This window comes from Bombina bombina, chromosome 7 (assembly GCF_027579735.1).
Source record: "Bombina bombina isolate aBomBom1 chromosome 7, aBomBom1.pri, whole genome shotgun sequence".
Lineage (NCBI taxonomy): Eukaryota > Metazoa > Chordata > Amphibia > Anura > Bombinatoridae > Bombina > Bombina bombina.
The window spans coordinates 362,766,812-362,792,472 of record NC_069505.1 but is presented as its reverse complement, the minus strand read 5'-3'; the positions used below and the strand labels follow the sequence as shown (position 1 = coordinate 362,792,472).

Genomic DNA, 25,661 nt, shown 5'->3' with positions numbered 1-25,661 from the left:
CTATTTTTGGGAGAAAGGTTTTTTTTTTTTACAGTCAGTGGTAACTTCCGTTTAAGTACCTGCCTTGTCCCTCCCATCATCCGTGTACTTTAGCTTTGGTATGGGTATTCCATAAGTAATGGATGATCCGTGGACTGGATACACTTAACAAGAGAACACATAATTTATGCTTACCTGATAAATTTTATTTCTCTTGTAGTGTATCCAGTCCACGGCCCGCCCTGTCACTTTAAGGCAGGTAATTTTTTCATTTGAACTACAGTCACCACTGCACCCTATGGTTTTTCCTTTCTCTGTATGTTTTCGGTCGAATGACTGAATATGGCAGTTAGGGGAGGAGCTATATAGCAGCTTTGCTGTGGGTGGACTCTTGCAACTTCCTGTTGGGAAGGAGAATATATTCCATAAGTAATGGATGATCCGTGGACTGGATACACTACAAGAGAAATAAATTTATCAGGTAAGCATAAATTATGTTTTTTTTATTTTTTTTTAAACCCTGCAATGTAAAGTTTCATGAATGAAAGTGCCCCTGTTTTTAATAGTATTTTTAAAAACCGGGCACTCATTCATGAAACTTTACATTCACTTTAAATTTGTATTTACATTTCCTTGAGTTACCTGTAGGAAAAACCTTCTTTACCCTTTTGGAAAGCACCAAAGGATTCCGGCACTTCACACTGCGTTTAGAAATGTTCTTCTCCCTCCATGGATTATTCTTGTATCAATTCTGAATTTTGTATGGTCATGGCTTGTTGAATTCTAGCGCTAGCTCCTTATTTTGTTAGATTACTCTGTATATTTCTATATACAATTTATCAAGCTTGTCTCTAAATATTGGTAGTGGTAATACAAACTCTTTAAAAAAAAAGTTGCAATGCTTTCCTTTAATGAACTGAAATTCAGCACCGGGTAAACGTTTGCACTTTCCTATGGCTATGGGTGCTTATGGTTATGGTGATGTGTGCGTATGGCTATGCGTGCTTATGACTATGCGTGCTCATGGTGATGGGTGCTCATGGCTATGCGTGCTTATGTCTATACGTGCTTATGGTTATGGCGATGGGTGCGTATGGCTATGCGTGCCTCTGGTGATGGGTGCTCATGGCTATGCGTGCTTATGGCTATGCGTGCCGTTGGCTATGCGTGCTTATGGTGATGGGTGCTCATGGCTATGCGTGACGTTGGCTATGCGTGCTTATGGTGATGGGTGCTCATGGCTATGCGCGCCGTTGGCTATGCGTGCTTATGGTGATGGGTGCTCATGGCTATGCGTGCCGTTGGCTATGCGTGCTTATGGTGATGGGTGCTTATGGCTATGCGTGCCTTTGACTATGCGTGCTTATGGTGATGGTTGCTCATGGCTATGCGTGCTATTGGCTATGCGTGCCGTTGGCTATGTGTGCTTATTATGAATAAAGAGGCATGAAAGATTTAAAGGACCACTAAACACAGTACAATAGCATAATCAATAAATGCATTATAAATAGACTATGCAAAAGAACTTAGTTTGAATTTCACTTTTTTTTTCTGCCAAATTTCAAAGTTAGTTTTAATTTTCTTTCCACTGCAACATGTTACAGCAATGTACGTGTATTCTGTCAATCTTGCACGTGCTCAATAGGAGCTGGTGCCTCAGTGTACATATAAAAAATTGTGCATATTTAGATAATGGAAGTGAATTTCAAAGTTGTTTAAAGTTGTGTGCTTGTTCTTAATCATGAAAGTTTCATTTTGACTTTAGTGGTTCTTTAAAGTAATAATTTATTCTTGGCACTTTTATGTCTGTTAAAATAATTGAATTCTGCAGCGGTTTATGCAGCTCCACCGTATATCATTTTACTGAAACACTAATGCCTTATATATATAGTAACATAGCACATGGGGTTGAACGAAGGTAAATGCCCACAAAATGCATATTTTTAATCTGTATTTTCTGTGCTGTTAAACATGTGGTGTTCCATGCAAGAGAAAAAAACTCAAGCATATGCCGGTTAGTTTCTTATTGCCAGAAAATAATTTGTCTTACTGAAAAAACCGTCAACTTCTCTTTTCTATAAATCATCTTGTTACTTTGTTAGATATCAGAACAGGAAAAGCTGCTAATCTAGAAAACTGTATGTAATCTCTTTCTTTCTCTTTTTCTTTCCTTTTCATTTCTTTATTTTTCTTTCTTTCTGTTTCCTTTCTTTTTTTCTCTCTCCCTCTCTCTCCCTCTCTCTCTTGCTCTCTCGCTCGCTCGCTCGCTCTCTCTCTCGCTCGCTCGCTCTCTCGCTCTCTCTCCCTCGCTCTCTCTCCCTCTCTCGCTCTCTCGCTCTCCCTCTCTCGCCCTCGCTCTCTCTCTCTCGCCCTCGCTCTCTCGCTCTCTCTCTCTCACCCTCGCTCTCTCCCTCTCTCGCCCTCTCTCTCCCTCTCTCTCCCCCTCTCTCCCTCTCTCGCCCTCTCTCTCCCTCTCTCTCCCTCTCTCCCTCTCTCCCTCTCTCTCTTGCTCTCTCTCTCCCTCTCTCTCTCTCTCTCTCTCTCCCCCTCTCTCTCTCTCTCTCTCTCCCTCGCTCTCGCGCTCGCTCGCTCTCCCGCTCGCTCGCTCTCCCTCGCTCTCGCTCGCTCTCGCTCCCTCCTCCCTCTCTCTCTCCCTCTCTCTCTCCCTCTCTCTCTCCCTCGCTCGCTCTCGCTATCTCTCTCTCTCTATATATATATATATATATATATATATATATATATATATATAATGTATGTGAATTTGTAGTCACGTAGATGAAAACATGTAATAACATATTTATGCAATATTCATATTTATTAAAGTGTTATACTGTGTATTTACTGTAAATATTTCACATTCCAATGTCCTGAAAATAGGGGATTATGTTCTATGTATTTATAAATAGATATTCCTTTATATATAGAGAGAAAATAATTTGTGGAAAATATTTTTTCAGTGGTCTCGTATTTTTTTCCAGAGCTGTGCACAGATACATAAAAACTATATAACTATGTTCATTGTGTGGTCAAACGCCGATGCTGGTTACATAGTAAGTATCTAAAACCAAAAAGCAACACCTCATAAAGGATCTTTATATGTGTGTTAAATGGAAAAACGAATTCAGTGACATCACTACGGATGCACCTACTGTCGGGTGTTTCCTTTTGATAAAATCAAACAAAAGATAATACGTGGAACAAGTAATAAATTAGTGGATGAAATGCAATGAAATCAAATAGAGTGTGGAATAATCAAGGTTTCCACTGAGGATCTGATGAAAATCACGGTGGGTGCCATGAACAGTAGGGAAATCATCGAACAGTTTTACTGCTTGTGGGACAATGAAGGCGCAATAAAATCAAATTAAATTGCATGTTCTGTCTGAATCGTGAAAGTTTTAACTTTCCAATTTACTTTTTTTCATTTTTGCTTTGTTCTCTTAGTATTCTTTGCTGCCTCTGAGCCTACCTAGGTATGCTTTTCAACAATGTACCACTGGGAGCTAGCTGGTGATTGGTGGCTGCACATTTATGCCTCTTGTCATTGGCTCACCCAATGTGTACAGCTAGCTCTCACTAGTGCATTGCTGCTTCGTCATCAAAGGGTACCAAAATAATGGAGAAAATGTAATACTTAAATGAAATAAAGTAAATTGGAAACTTATTTAAAATGTATATGGTCTGTCTGAATAATGAAAGAAAAATTGGGGGTTTCAGGTTGCTTTGCATTAATGAACATTTTGTCCAGAACGGAGAATCACAACATGCAAGAATTACTTTCTCCTACGTTAAAGTCTTTTTTTTATTTTTTTATTTAGGCATTAGAAATGATTCTCTTCAGTACAGAATTGCATGTAAAATAAATGTTTTTAAAACCAGGTAAACCTGTAATTTTATTAGTGCTGTTTGTAAAGCCCAGGACACATCTATTGAGAAGCCTCTGAGATGCTGTTTATTTTACTCCCTTTTCTGTTATTTAAAAAGATAGATAATTCCTTTATTACCCATTCCTTAGTTTTGCATAACTAACACGGCTATATTAATATACTTTTTACCTCATACCTATGCCTCTGCAGACTGCCCTCTTATTTCAGTGCTATTTACAGACTTGCAATTTAGTGCTCACTCATTCCTAACTCCACAGGAATGAGCACAATGTTAGCTGTATATCACACATGAACTAGCATTGTCTAGCTGTGAATAGCTAATACAATGCACTTAGATAAGAGGCGGCCTGCAGGGGCTTAGAAACAGCCAGAGATTTAGAGGTTATAAGTATATTAATATAACCATGTGGGATGTGCAAAGCTGGTTGTGGCAATTTGTTGTACCTAGAGTGCTGATTGGACAACAATTCAAACATTTAGCTCAGAGAAAAATTGACTTTTGAAGTGGGCAGTAGAGCACAGGGTATTTGAATTTCATATCTATATTAAAAAGTAAGTTACAGCAGATCCTCATTACATCTGAATTAAACTGCATCCAAAATATCACTAACTTTCCGGATCTGAGTTTACCATCACTTTAACTTACAGGGAAAGCAGAATAAATCAATAATTAAACTGCATTGCAAAGTCTTTAAATTATACATAATTAAACATTTTTGGTGGAGTGAAATTTCCTTTTACAATACCTCTTGTTGCTTGTTCAGCCGAATCTCACCTGTAGATTAACTTCTCATTACTGTTGTACTTGTTTTCTAATTGGTCCAAAACTGGTAACTCGGTTTATATTATTGTGTTGGGGGGACAGGTTCACATTATTGTTTTATTGTAAAATGTTGTTGACTCATATAAAAAAGTGTAACTGATGTTCTAACATTATGGTGCATTACTCATTAATGTTTCTGTGGGCCTTGTTTATATTTACTGTCAGACAAAGTTCTTAACAAAAAGTCCCAGCATTCAATATATTTTTATTTTAGTTTTTTTTTTGCATCAAACTATTACAGATTCATACCTTATGTTCCACATTTTATCATTAAATTGCATTAAATAAAATAAAAAAATATGCTCTATTTCATTAGAGTATTTAACGTTTGCATTACGGACCCTGGCTAACTATGTTTTTAACCTCTGCAAATGAAGCTGCAGGTGTGAGCCAGTCAGGAGGAGCAGACACACAACTTGCCAATCACCTGCATCACTGGGCCCCAGGGCAAAGTCTGTGACAGGGTCCAATTATATAAACTATATGTGTATGTATATATATATAAAATACTTTATTTATGAAGCGCCAACATATTCCTCAGCGCTGTCCATGGGTACAATTCATTTAAATAAAGCAATGATGTAAAACTTGTGTGTGTGTGTAGAGAATAACTCAATGGCCTCTATTTATCAAGGTCTGTCGGACCTGATCCGACAGTGCGGATCAGGTCCGACAGACCTTGCTGAATATGGCGAGCAATACGCTCGCCATATTCAGCATTGCTGACTTGTGAGCTGCTGGTGCAACGCTGCCCCCTGCAGACTCGCGGCCAATGGGCCGCCAGCAGGGGGGTGTCAATCAACCCGATCATACTCGATTTCCGGCGATGTCTGTCCGCCTGCTCAGAGCAGGCGGACAGGTTATGGTGCAGCGGTCTTTGTGACCGCTCGCCAGAAACACAGGGCATTAAGCTCCATTCGGAGCTTGATAAATATGCCCCATTGTCTGACAATTGTAGACAAGTTAACAGTTTTGTTTTCCCCACAGAAAACCTCTAGATACAATGTTTCCAATGCTGCAAATAAGGTTTACAATGTCTCACATTTATACTTCAGTCTGCTTATATGCAGATTCCCTTTTAGCCTTAGCATTGCTGTGTATTCATCTTTTAAAGGGATATGAAAGTCAAACTTAAACTTGCATGGTTCAGATAGAGGAGGTCATTTTAAGACACTTTTAAATTCACTTCTATTTTCAAATGTGCTTTGTTCTCTTGGTACCCCTTGTTGAAAAAGAATATGCACATATCCTACAGTAGTGGGTGCTGCTGCTGTTTGGTGCCTGCACACTTTTGTATTTTGTGATTGGCTGACTAGATGTGTTCACCTAGCTGCCAGTAGTGCAATGTTGTTCCTTCAGCAAAGGATAACAAAAGAACAAAGCAAATTTGATAATAGAAGTATGTTGTTTACAATTTTATGTTCTATCCAAATCATGAAAGGACTTTTTGGGTTTTCCTGTCCCTTTAAGCTTAGCCGGGTTAGTACAGTGATTCAGAACCATCCCAGTACAGCTGTTTAATGGATGTTGCCTCTCAACAGCTGGGCTTAGGTTAAATCACTACTGGGGGAAGCTAATTTTCTAGCGGTAAACAACAACTTTTAAAATTATGGGGAGGCTTAACGTGAGATTAAAATCATCCACTGTGCGCAAAATAAAGAGAGAATAACTCGTGTCGCTCATTAAAGGGACAATAAAGTCAAAATTAAACTTTCATGATTCAGATAGAGGATGCAATTGTAAGCAACTTTCTAATTTACTCTTATTATAAATTTCTTTCTTCTCTTGGTATCTTTATTTGAAAAGCAGGAATGTATGTTTAAAGCCGGCCCATTTTTTTGTTCACAACCTGGATTGCACTTGCTTATTGGTGGCGAAATGTAGCCACCAATCAGAAAGCGCTATCTAGTTGCTGAACCAAAAATGGGCCGGCCCCTTAGCTTACATTCCTACTGTTTCAAATAAAGATCCCAAGAGAACGAAGAAAAATTGATAATAGGAGTAAATTAGAAAGTTGCTTAAAATTGCATCCTTTATCTGAAGCATGAAAGAAAAAATGTGGGTTTACTATCCCTTTAGCAAAACTAAAAAAAAAATGTTTTCCACCTCCGAAAACCTCTAGATATATTGTTTCCAATGCAGCAGAAGGCTAAAAGGGAATCTAGGTATAAGCAGATTGAAGTATAAATGTGAGACATTATGAACTTCATTTGCATATCTTACCCAGAATCCTTTGCTGTATTGGAAACACTGTATCTAGAGTTTTTTTTTTACTTGTCTAGATTTGTTAATAGACTACACAATGCAATATCACTTTTAAATGCCAAATGATTTCAAATTGAGCACACTTGGCATCTCCAATTAGTCTAATTGCATAAACATGGTTAGAAAATGACGTGAACACCAGAACTTTCTCAGTTTTGGACCCATGAACTGTGTCTAATCTGCCTACCTGCATCATGGTTTCACATGGAAAATAATTGCCAGAGGAATTGAAAAATCTGATTTTGAGACTTCACCAAGATGGAAAAGGGTTCAGGAATATCTGTGGCCAAAGTTGCAGCAGTAATCAGGAGGTACAGACGATGCCACGGACACTGCGCTAATTGCACAATTTAGCTCTGAAAAACAGAAGGACAAGTGCTTCAGACTTGGCTCCGAGGTTAGAAATGGAAATTAAATTGTTGTGACTGCTCAGAATGCCTGTAGTTATAAAAAAAAAACTGTCTGACAAGATGACTCCCAGGAGTAGATTTATTAACGGTCGGGCAGACATGATCCACTGTAGCAGATCATGTCCGCCCGACATCGCTTAATGCCGACAGCATACACTGTCGGCATTTAACATTGCACAAGCATTTCTGGTGAAATGCCGCCCCCTGCACATTCGCAGCCAATCAGCCGCTAGCATGGGGTGTCAATTATCCCGATCGTTTCCAATCGGAATGATTGCTGTCCGTTACCTTAGATTCACAGCTTAATAAATATAACCCCCAGTCTCTAGAAGGCAGATTCCAGCATGATAATGATCTAAAGCACACTACCAAAATCACAAGAGTTTCTAAAGAATAAAAAGGTGAAAACTATGACCTGGTCAAGTATGTCGCCTGACTTGAATATCATAGAACACCTTTGGGGTATTTAAAAAGAAAGACAGAGCAAAACAACCCCTCCAGCAAAGAGCAGCTGAGAAACAAAATTCTCTAAAGAAAAGCAGAACATCTCTACAGAAATGTGTGGAACACTGGTATCCTCTATGCCAAGCAGGATTAAATCTGTCATCAAAAATAAAGGTGGAAATACAAAAATAAATAAATATATTTTAATCTCCGTAATGAAAGGTGTGTTCTGACTTTTGTAGCATTGGGCACCTACTGTGGGGTTGGTATTTGTAACATAGAAATTCTAAACTATTACGGCCAGATTACGAGTTTTGCGTTATGAGGGGTGTGGTACTAACTTGCACGTTATTGTCACCGCTCACTTACCTACAGCGCTGGTATTACAGGTTTTTAGAAATCCGGCATTAAAAGGCAAGAAGTGAGCGTAGAGCAAAATTGTGCTCCATACAACACTCCAATACCAGCGCTGCTTAAGTCAGCGGTGAGCTGGATGTATATGCTCGTGCACGATTTCCCCTTAGACATCAATGGGGAGAGCCGGCTGAGAAAAAGAACACCTGCAAAAAAAGCAGCGTAAAGCTCCGTAACGCAGTCCCATTGATTCCTATGGGGAAGCTAAATTTATGTTTACACCTAACACCCTAACATAAACCCAGAGTCTAAACACCCCTAATCTTACACTTATTAACCCCTAATCTGCTGCCCCTGACATCGCCGACAACTACATTACACTTATTAACCCCTAATCTGCCGCTCCGGACATTGCCGCCACTATAATAAACATATTAACCCCTAAACCGCCGCACTCCCGCAACGCAAGCAAACATTAGTTAAATATTATTAACCCCTAATCTGCCCCCCCAACGTCGCCGCCACTATACTATTTTTATTAACCCCTAAAACTAAGTCTAACCCTAACACCCCTTAACTTTGGATCAGCCAATAGGATGAAAGCTCAATCCTATTGGCTGATTGCAACAGCCAATAGGATTTTTTCAACCTTAATTCCGATTGGCTGAAGGAATTCTATCAGCTAAGGGACGTCATCTTGGATGACGTCATTTAAAGGAACCTTCATTCGTCGGAAGGAAGAGGATGCTCCACGTCGGATGTCTTGAAGATGGAGCCGCTCAGCGCCGGATGGATGAAGATAGAATATGCCGTCTGGGTGAAGACTTCTGCGGGCCTGGATGAAGACTTTGGCCACTTCGTTGAGGACTTCTCCCGGCTTCTTGGAGGATGGATGTCGGATCTTCAAAACTGTAAGTAAATCTTCTGGGGTTAGTGTTAGTTTTTTTTTTAAGGGCTTATTGGGTGGGTTTTATTTTTAGATTAGGGTTTTGGGCTGCAATAGAGCTAAATGCCCTTTTAAGGGCAATGCCCATCCAAATGCCCTTTTCAGGGCAATGGGGAGCTTAGGTGTTTTTAGATTAGGTTTTTATTTGGGGGGTTGGTTGTGTGGGTGGTGGGTTTTACTGTTGGGGGGGTATTTGTATTTTGTTTTACAGGTAAAAGAGCTGATTACTTTGGGGCAATGCCCCGCAAAAGGCCCTTTTAAGGGCTATTTGTAGTTTATTACAGGCTAGGGTTTTTTTTTTTTGTTTTTTTTTAAAACTCTTTTTATTGATATCAGGAGAGCAGGTTAGAACATTTGTGCATATACATAGCATGTTGTTAAATAAATGAGTTACAGTGCCATAAAATCCATAATATAATCAAATGTAGCTTGCGTAGGTCATTTAGATACAATGCATTCGATATACATGACATCTTGTAAAATTAGGCAAGTTGTATTGACACACGGTTCAAAGTACACATGTATGACGTAGTAAACGTATATACTATCGACACAATATGTCTGTCTTCATCTATCTCTCTCCTAATACCCATTGTTTTTTTCCGCCTTCGTTTTATAAAAACCTAAACTATTTAACTAATTGAGTCATAAAGATAAACTATATCCGCGTCACCTTTCTTCCTCTTGACGGGGCCCAGAGAAGAAGAGAGAATTTTTTTTTTTTTTTTTTATGAGAAAAGAGTTAAGAGTTTAGGGAGGGGACAGTCTGACAAGGAGGCACATGGAATGAAAGGGAATTCAAGCATATATCTGTCTCACTCCCTAAACAGCTGTCCCTCCCTTATGATCCATTAGATGGCTCCGTCGCCTGAAATACCCCCAACCTCTCCCCTCTCAGGGAGCCCTCCAGGAAAATGGTTGTATCCCTGAATGGTCTCAAAAGTAGTCTCTGTATTTCTAATTCAAACGTCAGGAATTGGCTTAATCTGGATTGTACATCCATTCTCACATCAAGCTGTTCAGTGAACATCTGTAATTTTAGCATATTCCTAAAGCATGCAACTGTTGGGTGAGAGCTACTTGTCCAGAATTTCAATATACATTTTCTGGCCATCAGAACCACTAGACTCAGTACCGTATCAAATTGTTTAAATTGTGAGTCCCACTTCAGAAACAAAATCGTGTCTGACTGTAGGGTAATGGGAATGTTCAACTTCCTCTGGATCCAATATTGGATTTTATGCCAGAACTGCTGGATAATGGGACAAAGCCACATGTAGTGAAATAGGCCTGGGGATTCTAGAGAACATTTGACGCAGTTATTGCTACAGTTGGGGTCCCACTTGGACAGCATCTTAGGTGTTAAGTAAGCTCCGTGTATAATTCGTGTCTGTGACTCTCTCAGTACTGCCGAAAGAGTCGCCTTCCTTATTTTTTCCATACTGTCTTTCAAAACCCCTTCCGAAATTGCCTCTAATCCCTCCCTCTCCCACCCCCTCAGAAAGTTAGGTTGTATGAGCTGAAGACGTCTCTGTAGTAAAACCTGGTAAATCTCAGTTAGGGAGAATCTCCCCATCGTAAATAGGGATTGTGACAATCGTAAGGGTGAACCTTCCCATAGATCCTACATTGTCTCTGACCAGTACCCCTATGTAATGCCGCGCCTGTAGATAGGCAAAGAAGTGTTGATTTGGCAAAGAAAATTCTCTCTGTAAATTGGAGAATGTTTTGACCGAGCGAGTGAGGGGGTCTATGAAAGGTTTTATTGAAGAGAGTCCCTGTCTTTCCCAGATGTCAAATGGGCGCATATCTAGCCCCGCTGGGAAATCGGGGTTTTTATTAAGGGGCAGATATTTTGATGCATGGCAAGAAGGTTTTTTTTATTTTTTTTTGGGGGGGGGGGGTTATTTTCATAGGGCCCTTAGATTAGGTGTAATTAGTTTAAAGCTTTGATCATTTCTTTTTTATTTTTTGTAACTTAGTGTTTATTTTCTTGTGTAACTTAGTGTTTGTTATTTTTTTGTAACTTAGTTTTTTGTAACTTTGTAATTTTTTTGTGTAGATTTAAAATATTTGAGTAGGGTTAGGTGTTTAAATATATAATATAGTTAATTTAATTAGTAGTTTAATGTAATTGTAGTATAAAAGTTAGGTTAGATTAATTATTAGTTTAATATAGTTTAATGTAATTTTATTATAATAGTTAGAATAGGTTAATTAGTAGTTTAATATAGTTTAATTTAAATCTAAAGGTAAGTTTAAATTTATTATAAGATAGGAATGAGTTAATATTTAATATAAAGTTAGCGGGTTGTTAGGTTTAGGGGTTAATAGGTTAATTTAGTTTATGGCGATGTGGGGGCTGGCGGTTTAGGGGTTAATACATTTATTTAGTTGCGGTGGGCTCCGGGAGCGGCGGGATAGGGGTTAATACTTTTATGTAGGTGGCGGCGGTGTAGGGACGGCAGATTAGGGGTTAATAAGTAATTTAGCTGGCGGCGGTGTAGGGGGCGGCAGATTAGGGGTTAATAAGTATAATGTAGGTGGCGGCGGTGTAGGGGGCGGCAGATTAGGGGTGTTTAGATTCGGGGCTTATGTTAGGGTGTTAGGTGTAAACATAACTTTATTCTCCCATAGGAATCAATGGGATATCGGGCAGCAGAGAACATAAGCTTTCGCTGCTTTCAGACTCCCATTGATTCCTAAGGCATCTGCCACCTCTAGGGTGGCGGATTGAAAAGCAGATACGCTAGCCCGGAATAGTGGCAAGCGTACCTGGTAGAAATTTGATAAATAGCAAAAGTAGTCAGATAGTGCCAAATTTGTATTCAGAACATCTGTAGTGACGTAAGCATCGATCTGTGTCGGACTGAGACCGGCGGATCGTATGTTACGTCACAAAATTCTACTTTTGCCGGTCTGTAGCCTTTGATAAATAAGGCAAATCAGGCTCGCCACAATTACGCTGCGGAATTCCAGCGTATTTGAGGTTGACGGCTTGATAAATAGGCCCCATTAACCTTACCTTTTTTCAATATTTAAACAAATAATATAATTTTTAGAAATGTGTACAAATAATTCTCAGGCTAATCTTTACTCTAAATACATCATTCAAACAGTGATTGATTTATTATTTATTATATATTATTCATTTAATGTCCCTTATAAAGAATGTTGTGTTTTTCTGTATTTTTATGGTTTCCCAACCCTCTAGGTCTGCTTACAAACTGGTCACATCTGTTGAGCACACTCTTACATCCCAAATGAGTACCAAGGTGTGCATGTTACATAGTAAACTATACTGGCATCTGACTACACAGCAGATCATTCTGCAAAACAGAAAATACCTCTCAGATGATTATATTGCTTTTACATCAGTAGTAGAATAAAATGCACATTTGAACCTTATCTATTTTTCTCCATCATTACAAGTTCTTCCTTTTGGTAGGTAAACTGTGTATATTGTAAGTGAGGAAACTACATGTTGTGGTTTGACCGCATCTGTAAATTTAAATATGATGCTAAGGACATTTCATTGAATTCTGAAATATTTACCCCATCCTGCAAATATGTTGTCAAGTCTAATTGAACCTTTGAAGCCACCGATAATATTCAGGAGCTAACATTATATGGTTTTAGGAGCCAGGGAATGATTGTATATAGGCATCTGTATTAAAAGATCCATCAAAATAGGATCCAGAACTAAATATTTAAGAGCATTGTCTCCATGGATTTGCCAAGCCGTGACTAAAAAGTCAACCCTTCTATACTATGTATGCAACTTTGTGATGTTAGAACATGTAGATCATGTTGACTGACATTTAAAAAAATAATCTTAGCTTAGGTATTTAATGTAAATATATATTAGTGTCTGATTATATGGCTGTTATATCTCATAGCTTATTCTACCTCTTGCTATAGTTTTTCCTTTGTAATACCAATTGCATTTATTCAGACTCATCAACATAATGCGAATAACAGATGCGACAGCTTCTTCGCCTTCCCCCTTCACGTCCGTCCCATGACCCTCCCCTGCTAAGCTGAATACTGAAGCTCGCCATACCTGATAATGACAAGATCAATTAAAGCTCTACAGGAGAAGAACGCTTAACTAGGGGTTGTGCCATCTGCTCCTGTCACAGCCATGAACAGCATCACTTCCAATCTCTTTAGATGCCCCTTACCTTACTCTCAACTACACATTTTCAATTAAGGTGTTATTTGAGAACTGCAAAGCTACTGTCTTCTGCTTTGTTTATTGTTGTCTGCTATATTCCACTTGTTAACCAATAGACCATTTCTTAAACCATTTTACAAAGACCAGTAAGAAATGTAATTGAACCTCCTTGCTAAAATGAAACCCTTATAGAAAAAATTCTGTACTGTTTTTAGAAATGAAAGTTCTTGGCAATCTTGTGTTATTGGTATGATGTGGTCCACCCCATGTGGGGGTCATACTTCCCTAGGTACATTTAAATAAAATATGAATTTAATTTATAAGAGTAAAACACAGGTAAAGTAGTTGCAGATGATCATTTGGGTAGTACTTCACTTCCTTGTAGAATAGGTCAGGGCTTGACAAATCCTAGGCGCCAGGTAGCCAATTGCTCATATAATTTATTAAAACTTCTTGTGTGGCCTTCAAAACACACGGAGGCAACTCTATAAAAGGAAATGTCTATTAGCAAATTATTTCTAGATTAAATGATTTTAGTAAAATAAATTATAAATATATATAAAAGATTTATATCTCATTAAGTGTAAGTGTCACTGAAATGTATTATTCATGTGCTATAAAAGTCATATCTGTCGTGCATTTTTATGAGGTTTTCATCCATTAAATCAGGAGTGTTCAGCATTTCAGAATAAGCCAATGTAAGACCAGTGATATAATTCCATTAAAAAAAAAATATATATATATATATTAGACAAATGTGTGTGTTTTAAATGGGGAGATACAGGAGGGCCGCAATCACAACCATATATTTTTTATGATCTCATGCAATGTTTTGCATACAAGCATTTTGGGGTGACATATATTGCCAGTCATATTGCTGCCTCCAAAGCATAGGTGCAAAACATAATCTTCGGAGGCCAATGACCAGATAAAAAGCTATATTTGGCTAAGGACCTTAGGTCTGGCAATCATTAAATGTTTGCATTAAAGGGACACTAAACCCCACATTTTTTCTTTCATGATTCAGTTAGAACATACAATTTAAAACAACTTTCCAATTTACTTCTATTATCAAATTTCCTTCATTTTCTCAGTATCCTTTGTTGAAAGCGTAGCAATGCACAATATTGGATAAGCCAATGAGAATAGGCATATATGTGCAGCCACCAATCAGGGACTAGCTCCCAGTAGTGCATTGCTGCTCCCGAGCCTACCTAGGTATGCTTTTCAACAAAAGAGACCAAAAAGAATGAAGCAAATTATATAATAGAAGTAAATTGGAAACTTATTTAAAATGGCCTTCTCTATCTGAACCATGAGAGTATTAGTTTGTCTTTGCTATCCCTTTAAATAAAGTTATTTAAATTGTAAAATAGAGTTCTGTTAAGAAATAACCCATGTGGGTTACACAAATAGGAAGATAACATTTTAAATGAAACTAGATATAATTGTATATCTGCTCCCCTGGAGCTATACATAATTAATTGGTGTGGATTTATTTGATAACTAAAGAAATCTCTAATTTATGCATTTGTGTGTCAGCTGATTAAGCATTTTAAAAATATCATAGCTTGGATATTTGTTGATTTTCTTTCTTTTATAGAAGTCTTTAGGTTGTTTGTTCATTGATGTATAAAAATAGCCAGGTCACCTTGCTCGTTGAAATCAATTCCCCCTGCAGCTGGATATGCAATATTCTTAAGCTCATTTGTGCTCATGAGACCTGTGCATTTTAATAGGAAAACTGGATGCATTAATTACTTGGAATAAAAGTGGCTGTTAATTAAACTGCTGAACCTTTAAAATGGTTATATAACAGTGGGTAACTTGTGTTACGTGCAAATACTTTCATTAATGTTACCTCATTTAGGTCTAGATTACAAGTGGAGCACTAATTTATTTGCGCACCCGCAAATGGACAAATTCGCCAGTTTGCAAGCGATAAATAACCAGCCATTACAAGTGGCTGTTTATTGCTACTGTGAACTTGCGGTAGCAATTAGCGCTCATAAAATTAACCAGTGTTCAAATCTCTGGTTCATTTTAGAAACGTCCCTCAATTGGCCCCAAAATAGAGTGGTAATAAAAAAAAACTGCAAGAAGCAGTTATAAGGGCTGAAAGTTGGAGGGTGTGGGGTGTTAGAAAAAAAAAACGCACTGAAAAGTGCCTTTACATTGCAGTCTATGGAGACTGTGTGTTCCCAGTAAGTATACACACATGTTAACACATAAATCTATATTCATATATTTTTTATATATATATATTTGCTGCCTATTGCTGCGTGAATTACCCCCTTCGCTCCGCTAGTTCTCATGCCGTGTCTTGCGTCATGTCTCACGGCATGAAAACGAGGCTCCCATTGGAGCCTATGGAAGTGCGCTCTCAGAAGCGATATTTTGCACTCAATGGCCTCTAGTTATCAATGTGTCTACTTACCTGCCTTCGCCGGCCCCAATATGCCCGCCTAAGATCGCCTCACATTGCCGCCGCGGACCTGAATACGCTCCCCAAAGTTATTAAAAAAGCTGTCCAAAAGCCGCGCACCAAGTACGGGGCGATGAGCAGCGGACTGTGATAGTTATCACTCATCCGATCTCGCTTCTCTTCGGCTTTTCTACAGCTTTATTAATACCCCTGTCACTAAGCACTCACACTATACTATACTGTTCTACCCCCTATACCGGAGCCCCCCGCAACTAAATAAAGTTATTACCCCCTAAACTGCCGCTCCTAGACCCCGCCGCAACTATAATAAATGTATTAATCCCTAAACCGCCGCTCCTGGACCCCGCCGCAACTATAATAAATGTATTAACCCCTAAACCGCTGCTCCCGGACCCCACCGCCACCTACATAATACCTATTAACCCCTATCCTGACCCCCTATACCGCCGCCACCTATAATAAATTTATTAACCCCTATCCTGCCGATCCCGTACCCCGCCGCAACTAAATAAATTGTTCAACCCCTAAACCGCCGCTCCCGGACCCCGCCGCCACCTACATAATACCTATTAACACCTAATCTGCCCCCCACACCGTCGCCACCTATAATAAATTTATTAACCCCTATCCTGCCCCCCCTATACCGCCACAACCTATAATAAAATTATTAACCCCTAAGCCTAAGTCTAAGACTAACCCTAACACCCCCCTAACTTAAATATTAATTAAATAAATCTAAATAAATATTACTCTTATTAAATGAGTTATTCCTATTTAAAACTAAATACTTACCTATAAAATAAACCCTAAGATAGCTACAATATTACTAATAATTATATTGTAGCTATTTTAGGATTTATATTTATTTTACAGGCAAATTTCAATTTATTTTAACTAGGCACAATAGCTATTAAATAGATATTAACTATTTAATAGTTACCTAGCTAAAATAAAGACAAATTTACCTGTAAAATAAAAACTAACCTAAGTTACAATTACACCTAACACTACACTATCATTAACTAAATTATTCCTATTTAAAAATAAATACTTACCTGTAAAATAAACCCTAAGATAGCTACAATGTAATTAATAATTACATTGTAGCTATTTTAGGATTTATATTTATTTTACAGGTAACTTTGTATTTATTTTAACTAGGTAGAATAGTTATTAAATAGTTATTAACTATTTAATAACTAGCTAGCTAAAATAAATACAAAATTACCTGTAAAATAAATCCTAACCTAAGTTACAATTAAACCTAACACTACACTATCATTAAATAAATTAATTAATTAACTACAAATACCTACAATTAAATAAACTAACTAAAGTACAAAAAATAAAAAAAATATTACAAGATTTTTAAGCTAATTACACCTAATCTAAGCCCCCTAATAAAATAGCAAAGCCCCCAAAATAAAAAAATGCCCTACCCTATTCTAAATTACGAAAGTTAACAGCTCTATTACCTTACCAGCCCTTAAAAGGGCCTTTTGCGGGGCATGCCCCAAAGTAATCAGCTCTTTTGCATGTACAAAAAAATACAACCCCCCCAACATTAAAACCCACCACCCACATACCCCTACTCTAACCCACCCAAACGCCCCTTAAAAAAACCTAACACTAACCCCCTGAAGGTCATCCTACCTTTAGCCGTCTTCAGCCAGCCGATCACCGATGGAACAGAAGAGGACATCCGCAGTGGTCGAAGTCATCATCCAAGGGGCGCTGAAAAGTTCTTCCATCGGATAGAAGTCTTCATCCATGCGGCGTCTTCAATCTTCATCCATCCGGAGCGGAGCCTTCTTCAAACGAGCCGACGCGGAGCCATCCTCTTCCAACGACGCCTACCGGACGAATGGATATTCCTTTAAGTGACGTCATCCAAGATGGCGTCCCTCGAATTCCGATTGGCTAATAGGATTCTATCAGCCAATCGGAATTAAGGTAGGAAAAATCTGATTGGCTGATCCAATCAGCCAATCAGATTGAGTTTGCATTCTATTGGCTGATCGGAACAGCCAATAGAATGCAAGCTCAATCTGGCAGGATAGGGGTTAATACATTTATTATAGGTGGCGACGGTGTAGGGGGGCAGATTAGGGGTTAATCAGTTTAATATAGGTGGCGGCGGTTTAGGGGTTAATCAGTTTATTAGAGTGGCGGTGGGCTCCGGGAGCGGCGGTTTAGGGGTTAATCCGTTTATTACAGTGGCGGTGGGCTCCGGGAGCGGCGGTTTAGGGGTTAATAAGTTTATTACAGTGGCGGTGGGCTCCGGGAGCGGCGGTTTAGGGGTTACCATGTTTAATATAGGTGGCGGCGGTGTAGGGGGGCAGATTAGGGGTGTTTAGACTCGGGGTACATGTTAGGGTGTTAGGTGTAGACAGCTCCCATAGGAATCAATGGGATGTCGGGCAGCAGCGAACATGAACTTTCGCTATGGTCAGACTCCCATTGATTCCTATGGGATCCGTCGGAAAAGTGCCGAGCGTACCTGCTAGTTATTTGATAACTTCCAAAAGTAGTCAGATTGTGCCGAACTTGCGTTCGGAACATCTGGAGTGACATAAGAATCGATCTGTTACGTCACTCCAGATGTTCCGGCACAATCTGACTACTTCTGCTAGTTATCAAAAAACTAGCAGGTACGCTCTGCACTTTTCCGGCCCAGCGTACCTGGTTTGCAATCCGCCGCCCTGGAGGCAGCGGATCCCATAGGAATCAATGGGAGTCTGACCATAGCGAAAGTTCATGTTCGCTGCTGCCCGACATCCCATTCATTCCTATGGGAGCTGTCTGCACCTAACACCCTAACATGTACCCCGAGTCTAAACACCCCTAATCTGTCCCCCCCTACACCGCCACAACTAAATAAAGTGTTTTACCCCTAAACCGCCGCTCCCGGAGCCCACCGCAACTATAATAAACTGATTAACCCCTAAACCGCCGCTCCCGGAGCCCACCGCAACTATAATAAACTGATTAACCCCTAAACCGCCGCTCCCGGACCCGCCGCCACTATAATAAATATGTTAACCCCCTATACCGGCGCCCCCGGAGCCCCCCGCAACCTATACCGACGCCCCCGGAGCCCCCCGCAACTAAATAAAGTTAATAACCCCTAAACCGCCGCTCCTAGACCCCGCCGCAACTCTTATAAATGTATTAACCCCTAAACCGCCGCTCCCGGACACCGCCGCCACCTACATTATACCTATTAACCCCTATCCTGCCCCCCCTACACCGTCGCCACCTATAATAAATTTATTAACCCCTATCCTGCCCCCCCTACACCGCCGCCACTGTAATAAATTTATTAACCCCTAAACCTAAGTCTAACACTAAACCTAAGACCCTCCTAACTTAAATATTAATTAAATAAATCTAAATAATATTTCTCTTATTAACTAAATGAATCCTATTTAAAACTAAATACTTACCTATAAAATAAACCCTAATATAGCTACAATATAAATAATAATTATATTGTAGCTCTCTTAGGATTTATTTTTATTTTACAGGCATCTTTCAATTTATTTTAACTAGGTACAATAGCTATTAAATAGTTATTAACTATTTAATAGCTTACCTAGCTAAAATAAAGAGAAATTTACCTGTAAAATAAAAACTAACCTAAGTTACAATTACACCTAACACTACACTATACTTTAATAAATTATTCCTATTTAAAACTAAATACTTACCTGTAAAATAAACCATAAGATAGCTACAATGTAATTAATAGTTACATTGTAGCTATTGTAGGATTTATATTTATTTTACAGGTAACTTTGTATTTATTTTAGCTAGTTAGAATAGTTATTAAATAGTTATTAACTATTTAATAACTACCTAGCTAAAATAAATCCTAACCTAAGTTACAATTAAACCTAAGACTAGACTATCATTAAATTAATTAAATAAATTAGTTACAAATAACTACAATGAAATACAATTACATAAACTAACTAAAGTACAAAAAATAAAAAAAATAAGTTACAAACATTTCAAAAATATTACAACAATTTTAAGCTAATTACACCTAATCTAAGCCCCCTAATAAAATAACAAAGCCCCCCAAAATAAAAAAATGCCCTACCCTATTCTAAATTTAAAAAGTTCAAAGCTCTTTTACCTTACCAGCCTTTAAAAGGGCCTTTTGCGGGGCATGCCCCAAAGAAAACAGCTCTTTTGCCTGTAAAAGAAAAATACAACCCCCCAACGTTAAAACCCACCACCCACATACCCCTAATCTAACCCAAACCCCCCTTAAATAAACCTAACACTACCCCCTGAAGATCATCCTACCTTGAGTCGTCTTCACTCAGCCGAGCCACCGATGGAACGGAAGAGGAGATCCGGAGCGGCAGAAGTGATCCTCCAAGGGGCGCTGAAGAAGTCTTCCATCCGATGAAGTGATCCTCCAAGCGGCGCTGAAGAAGTCTTCCATCCGGGCGATGTCATCTTCCAAGCGGCGCTGAAGAAGTCTTCCATCCGGGTGATGTCATCTTCCAAGCAGGGTCTTCAATCTTCTTTCTTCAGGATCCATCTTCATCCCGCCGACGCGGAACATCCTTCTTCCCCGACGGACTAACGACGAATGAAGGCTCCTTTAAGGGACGTCATCCAAGATGGCGTCCCTTCAATTCCGATTGGCTGATCGGAACAGCTAATAGAATGCGAGCTCAATCTGATTGGCTGATTCAATCAGCCAATCAGATTTTTCCTACCTTAATTCCGATTGGCTGATAGAATCCTATCAGCCAATCGTAATTGAAGGGACGCCATCTTGGATGACGTCCCTTAAAGGAGCCTTCATTCGTCGTTAGTCCGTCGGGGAAGAAGGATGTTCTGCGTCGGCGGGATGAAGATGGATCCTGAAGAAAGAAGATTGAAGACCCCGCTTGGAAGATGACATCGCCCGGATGGAAGACTTCTTCAGCGCCGCTTGGAAGATGACATCGCCCGGATGGAAGACTTCTTCAGCGCCGCTTGGAGGATCACTTCATCGGATGGAAGACTTCTTCAGCGCCCCTTGGAGGATCACTTCTGCCGCTCCGGATCTCCTCTTTGGTTCCATCGGTGGCTCGGCTGAGTGAAGACGACTCAAGGTAGGATGATCTTCAGGGGGGTAGTGTTAGGTTTATTTAAGGGGGTTTTGGGTTAGATTAGGGGTATGTGGGTGGTGGGTTTTAACGTTGGGGGGTTGTATTTTTCTTTTACAGGCAAAAGAGCTGTTTTCTTTGGGGCATGCCCCGCAAAAGGCCCTTTTAAGGGCTGGTAAGGTAAAAGAGCTTTGAACTTTTTAAATTTAGAATAGGGTAGGGCATTTTTTTATTTTGGGGGGCTGTGTTATTTTATTAGGGGGGCTTAGATTAGGTGTAATTATCTTAAAATTGTTGTAATATTTTTGAAATCTTTGTAACTCTTTTTTTTATTTTTTGTACTTTAGTTAGTTTATGTAATTGTATTTAATTGTAGTTATTTGTAGCTAATTTATTTAATTAATTTAATGATAGTGTAGTGTTAGGTTTAATTGTAACTTAGGTTAGGATTTATGTTACAGGTCATTTTGTATTTCTTTTAGCTAGGTAGTTATTAAATAGTTAATAACTATTTAATAACTATTCTAACTAGCTAAAATAAATACAAAGTTACCTGTAAAATAAATATAAATCCTACAATAGCTACAATGTAGCTATTAATTACATTGTAGCTATCTTAGGGTTTATTTTACAGGTAAGTATTTAGTTTTAAATAGGAATAATTTATTAAAGTATAGTGTAGTGTTAGGTGTAATTGTAACTTAGGTTAGTTTTTATTTTACAGGTAAATTTCTCTTTATTTTAGCTAGGTAAGCTATTAAATAGTTAATAACTATTTAATAGCTATTGTACCTAGTTAAAATAAATTGAAAGATGCCTGTAAAATAAAAATAAATCCTAAGATAGTTACAATATAATTATTATTTATATTGTAGCTATATTAGGGTTTATTTTATAGGTAAGTATTTAGTTTTAAATAGGATTCATTTAGTTAATAAGAGAAATATTATTTAGATTTATTTAATTAATATTTTAGTTAGGGGGTGTTAGGTTTAGTGTTAGACTTAGGTTTAGGGGTTAATAAATTTATAACAGTGGCGGCGGTGTAGGGGGGGGCAGGATAGGGGTTAATAAATTTATTATAGGTGGCGACGGTGTAGGGGGGGCAGGATAGGGGTTAATAAGTTTAATATAGGTTGCGGCGGGGTCCGGGAGCGGCGGTTTAGGGGTTAAACTATTTATTTAGTTGCGGCGGAGTCCGGGATCAGCAGGATAGGGGTTAATAACTTTATTATAGAGGGCGGCGGTATAGAGGGGCAGGATAGGGGTTACTAGGTATAATGTAGGTGGCGGAGGTGTCCGGGAGCGGCGGTTTAGGGGTTAATACATTTATAAGCGTTGCAGCGGTGTCCGGGAGCGGCGGTTTAGGGGTTAATACATTTATAAGAGTTGCGGCAGGGTCTAGGAGCGGCGGTTTAGGGGTTAGTCATTTTATTTAGTTGCGGGGGGCGCCGGTATAGGGTGTAGAACAGTGTAGTTTAGTGTGGGTGCTTGGTGACAGCTTGTCAATAAAGCTGTCAAAAAGCCGAAGAGCAGCGAGATCGGATGAGTGATAACTATCACAGTCCGCTGCTCATCGTCCCGTACTCGGTGCGCGGCTTTTTGACAGATTTATTGATAACTTAGGCGAAATTTTGCAGGTCTGCGGCGGCGATGTTAGGCGGGCGTATTGAACCGGCGAAGGCAGGTAAATTAGACACGTTGATAACTACCCCCCATAGAATTAATATAAGGAAGCTGCTTTTGTTTAACCAGTTGTAAAATGGTTTTGTACTTAAGACATTAGCAGCTGATACACTGGAGTGAACCCTGGACCACCACTTTAGAACTTTGCTGACTTTTCTTCAGGGTCATTTGTCTAGATAATGTGGAAAATAGATCTGTTATTGTTTGTGATTACTCATCGTTGACCTGTGAAATGTTTTATTTTTTTCCTTTGCTATGTTGTCATATAGAAAAGAAAATTTCCTGTTTCTTTGTATCGGAATAAAATAATTTCCTGCCATGACCTGACTTTCGCTTCTTCTATTTTCATTATTTCACTTTTATTCCATATGGCCTGGCCTGACCTCTTGGTTTTCTAAATTGTATGTTTTAGCATTTGAAGACTTGTGATTCTTCCTATAAGTTTTGGTTACTGATTGCTTGATCTGACTCCGATGACCTCTATTACTGAGAACGTGTAAAGGTTCATGTGTGTTTACTATCTGAATGATGACATTGAGGTGATAAGATTTATAATAGTGAGTGCTACATTTTGGTGTGTTGTAATCTAGGTTAGCTAACAAAAATACAGCAACAAAAACAGCCTAAACAAAAGGGTCCTTAAATACAGCAGAAATGCATAATCAACAGATGCATTCTAAAAAGTCAATTCAATAACACTTAGGGCAAACTTATATGTCACAATCACAGCTTTTGAGACATTGCAGAGCAGGCTTGTATGGGCAACTCTGCAGCCACAAATTTTAAGAAGCTGCTTCTTTTTGTCTCTCAAACACCTAAGAAGTGGCGAGATCCATCACCCTGACACTCGCTCATTTGGGGTGATTGACATTACCTTCTCTTACGTAATTGGTTGCACAAGAGCAGGAATGGCAATGCGCAAGAAAGCTTTTGTGCAGTGGTAAATTTTCTCACGTGGTGCAGCATCACAAGTGGATATTGCAGAAGAGCAGGTTCTCTGCCTTTAATTATGATAAATGTTATCCTAGTCTGAATTTTAAATGTAGATTTTTTTTTTGCTACCAAATTTTAAGGTTTTCACCATTTTCCCTACCCCCTGTCAAATTAACCAATCAGAAATGCTTGTAAACTCTTGCACATGCTCAGTAGGACCTGGTGCTGCTTCAGAAAGTGTGCATATTCTGATAATGGAAATATGAAACTTTTTTTTTTTTTTTTTAAATTGCATGTCCTGTCTGAATTGTGAAAGTTTAATTTAGGCGTTAGTGTCCCATTAAGATTCTGCTTCTTATCTTGCTTTCCCCTGCTTTCTAGGATAATATGATTGATTAAAAAATGCCAGGACAATGTGGAAGCAGCAATTTAAAGGGACAGTCTAGTCAAAATTAAAGATAGGGCATGCAATTTTAAACAACTTTCCAATGTACGTTTATCATCAAATTTGCTTTGTTCTCTTGCTATTTGTTAGTTGAAAGCTAAACCTTGGTAGGCTCATTTGCTAATTTCGAAGCCCCTGTAGGCCGCCTCTTATCTGAATTCATTTAACATCTACAGAGCGTTAGTTCATGTGTACCATATAGATAATAATATTCTCACTTCTGTGGAGTTACTTATGAGAGGTCACTGATTGGCTAAAATGCAAGTCTGTCAAAAGAACTGAGATAATGGGGCAGTGTGCAGAGGTTTAGATACAAGGTAACCACAGAGGTAAAAACTATATTAATATAACCTTGTTGGTTGTACAGAACACTTGGGAATGGGTAATAAAGAGATTACTCCAGAATTGTTATTGTTTAAAAAGATAAACTGTCCCTTTAAACACACATTATGATCACTTTTATTCTTAGTTTCATTCAGGAGAGAGCATTTTTTGACTGATTTTCTTGTACTGAGAATTTTTTTTTTTTTTTATACTTGTGAAGCATATCACTGTCTCTCAATAAAGCAATGGGAGTCAGCCAGTCAGCACCCGGTTGTCCTCCACAAAAATACTGGTCAATCTGTAAGTGACAGGGCACAATAGTAAGTGTGTGGTCACACAATGCCCCTCCGCTAGAGCTCTACCTTAGACCCCTCTCTTTATCCTACCATCTATAGCCTTCACAACTAAGCAGTCATTTTACCCCTTGTCTGCCAGTAACATACAAACCAATAATTATATCTCTTTGTTGCCAGTAACACAGACATTTGATCCCCTTGAATGCTCCTCCCTTCTTTCTGTTCCATATTTGTAGTACATTGAGGCCTTTTTACATTTAGCTAACTTGACATTTAAGTGTCCAGTATTTTTGTGAAGATTTTACTAGACAGGTTTTGTCCTTTTAAATACTGGACACTGGAAGCCCTAGCCATGTACTCTACTAATCCTCAGAATTGAAAATCTTAATTTTAGCTGTAAATTGTTAGAGAGAGGGGCAAAATAAATATTGGAAGTGTATTGCAAAGTTGTTTTACTCTACATAATTAAACAATATCAAAGTGTTTACCTTTTTTCATTAAAAAATATGTTAAGATGTTTAACCAGTGCACTTTCATGTGTATAGTAGAGTTTTAAAGTGATGGTAAATCGAAACGTTTAACAAACGCTAGGATTTACCATAACTAAAAATAAAAGGGGAATTTAATTCAGCAACCGTGTAAAAAAATGGTTCTAAACTCACCCTTTCTGTGCCGTTGTACAGCGCTAAATTCAGCGTCCCAGGCCGCCCACGGCACAACGATCTCCTTCAATGAGGTGACGTTTGCACCTCTGAACCAATAGCAGTGCATGACAACTAACAGGTTTCTGTATCCACGCACCACTGTTGGTTCAGAGGTGCTAGCAGCACCTCATTGGTAGATGATCGTTGCGCCCTTGGTGGCCGCAGCCGCTGAATTTATCGCTTTACAACGGCACAGAAAGGGTGAGTTTAGCACCCTTTTATACATGGTTGAAGAATTAAACTCCCCTTGATTTTTAGTGATGGCAAATACTAGCATTTGCCAGAATATGTTTGTAATAATATGTTAGAAAATGCAGACACCACTCACTCGCAGGAAAATCTTTGTGGTTCACAACTTATTTGTACTTTGTACAGATGCTGAAAGGGAATCTTGGCTTCTTTATGTTTCCAGTTACATATTCAAATGTCTT

General features: G+C 38.8%; 1 protein-coding gene across 1 annotated transcript in view; it reads left to right on the top strand.

The window, feature by feature from the left end:
• Positions 1-25,661, top strand: part of IQSEC1 (IQ motif and Sec7 domain ArfGEF 1) — a 518,962-nt gene that overhangs the window by 335,690 nt on the left and 157,611 nt on the right.